This window comes from Coffea eugenioides, chromosome 4 (assembly GCF_003713205.1).
Source record: "Coffea eugenioides isolate CCC68of chromosome 4, Ceug_1.0, whole genome shotgun sequence".
Lineage (NCBI taxonomy): Eukaryota > Viridiplantae > Streptophyta > Magnoliopsida > Gentianales > Rubiaceae > Coffea > Coffea eugenioides.
In genome coordinates, this window is record NC_040038.1 from 18,225,972 (window position 1) to 18,228,784 (window position 2,813).

Sequence of the window (2,813 nt, forward strand, 5' to 3'; positions counted from 1 at the left end):
TCCTATCATCTATTCCTATCTATTGTACATTACAAATAGTATAGAAGAAACCCCGAGTTACATTCGGGGGGAATTTAGATGAGAAAAGAATTTACAATTAGAAAATAAGAAAGGCAGGACATGCAGGCTCTATTTTAAAATTAATTACAACCATTCAATCTTAGAATGATTGCAACCATCCAAAATACCACAATCATATTGCGTACTATATCCACAACCATCCACCATGCATTTTCACTATTTAAACAACTTTAAATAAAAGAAAAGCATGTAAAATAAGCAATCTCAATTCATGGATTAATTGGATTTAATTCCTAAGGTCCCAAACAAATTTTGGGTCCATGCATACGCAAGAAATATTGGTAAAATTAAATTTTATTAGGTCAACTTTATCCTCAACTAATTTGAGGAAAGAATGGGAAAATAATTAAAATTAATCAGATTAGTTCTAAATTAATTCCCAACCTAATAATATATGAAATAAATGATTCCATAATACATTTTAACAATTAAAATGGGATTTAATTCAGAAGATTGCCAAAAGTTCAAAACTTCAAGTTTTAGAAAAAAATATTTTAGTTTCCTAAACCACTCTTGCAATCGTTTTCTAGAATCACTGGCTACCACCACTGGCCACCATTTCTACTGTCACCATTACTGGGTTCTGCACTTATCACCAGTGGCAACGGCTCCCAGCAGTAGCTCCCAGGTGGTCGCAACAATGGAGCTCAGCTACAGCAGCAACCTGCTGCAACTTTTCCTTGCATAGGTTGCTGCTGCAATTTGCAGCAGTTTTGATGCATTCTCATGCCTTAAAAGCTCTTGGTTTGCTTACCTAGCAACCACCAAGAGCTATAGCAACTTTCCACCACCACCAAGGAAGCCTCCCATGGCCTCACATAGCAGCGGCAGCAAGCGGCAGCCCTTGGAAGATCGCTGGCAGCAATCACTCGCATGACCTTGCGGCTCCCATGGCCTGCTGCTGCTTTTGGTCGCCTGTTTGCTGGACAGCGGAGCTACCACCGCAACAGCCACCACCACTGGAGTCTCCACTGACCACCAGTGGCAGCGGCTCCTGGTAGCAGCCATCGGAGGTCATGGGCAGCAACCGTGAGGAGGCTGCTGTGCCCTGGCCGATGTCCGCAGCAAATCTGCTGCGCTTTTGTCCCAGAGAGCTCATAGCTCTGTTACCCAGCAACCACCACCAGGCGTGCATCTCCTACTGCCACCATGGAAAAACCACCATGGTCTCTCATGGCAGCTGCAACTGGCGGCAGCCCTTGCAGCCGCAACATCGCAGCAGCCGCAGGTTTGTAGATGCAAACCTGCTATATCGTTTTTTTTTTTTTTTTTCAATGATCATCTTGCAACTTTTGCAGATGATAAACTTACATCCACAAGCGAGGCAAATCCACGGAAAGGAAAAAAAAACATAATAGCTCCATCCGAGCTTCCATAAGAGCAGACGTACGTAGCTTCAAAAGCTTCGTAAGAAAACCTTTCCTTTTTTTTCTTTTTTTTTTTTTTAAAAAACAAAAAGAAAAACAATTCTCCAATAATTCCGCATATTCAATTAAATCCAATTAGGAATATTAATCCTATTAATCCATGAATCCAAAATTGCCTAAATCATACGTAAAATTCTTAGGGATGGCTCTGATACCACTGTTGGGTTTTAGGGACACTACGCAGCGGAAAAATAAAAATTTTTCCCTAAAACCATCCAGGAATCACCCTAGATTTTACGTATGATGTACTAGAAGTAGGGTTTTAGGATTACCTTAATCCAAGCGGCGTCTCCCTTCAGCGCTGTTTGAGGATGGTCAGCCCTTGAGCAGTCCAATCGTCCTGCCTCTACTGATATCCACGCTAGAGCAACCCCGGATCGTCTCACGAACTATGTATTGAAGAGAAAAAGGTGCTAGCCTTTTTCCTCTTTTCAAACGTATATTTTTCACTCTGTTTCGTGACAATCACAAAACCCTTTTTCTTTAGTATCTTTCTCTCAGTCCCCAAAAACCATTGGGAAAAAACCAGAGACCTCTATGATCAGCGAGATGTATGATGATATAGAATGATAAGTCTTCTTGTCTAATTCAAAATCAAAACCACAAGACTTCTCATCACACAAGACTCTATCTATCATTATCTGATAGATAAGAGATAACCATTTACTCTTATCTGCAAAAAAAGGCCTGGGATTAATTTTCTTTTAAAATTAAACCCCGATAATTCACATAGTTTCAATCCAGGATTAAATCTCTATTGCGTGTGACCCAATAGGTCCCGAATGCATTGGTAATAATTATGGTTTAATAATTAGATAGAATAAACGACTTTATTTTATCATAACTTATAATAAATAATTAATCCATAATTATAAATCACGAGCGGTGTCTAGCAACACATCGTGATTGCCCAATTATTCGGAATTAGTCAAGGGAATTTGACCTAACCTTTCCGTGAAAAATTACCGTGTAATTATTATCCTTTCACCAAAGATATCCAATTAGTCAGGAATAAGGAATAAGTGCCAATTCCCTGATGACTAATTAAATTTTCTAGTTCCCGAAATTTACCCTTAATTAGGTTAAATTGAAGACATTCTTCAATTTACCTAATAGTCGACTTTAGGGTTAATTTCTCACTAGTGGCCATCCGGATATCAACTCCTTCTATCAGAGTGGTAAATCCTATCTTGATCACCCACTTTCTTTACGTGCTTCACACTACATCCAACTTCTACATTTTAAGGTACTCACGAAGAGTAACAAGTAAATAGAGTCAAAATGTAGCGATTCACACTCAAGATA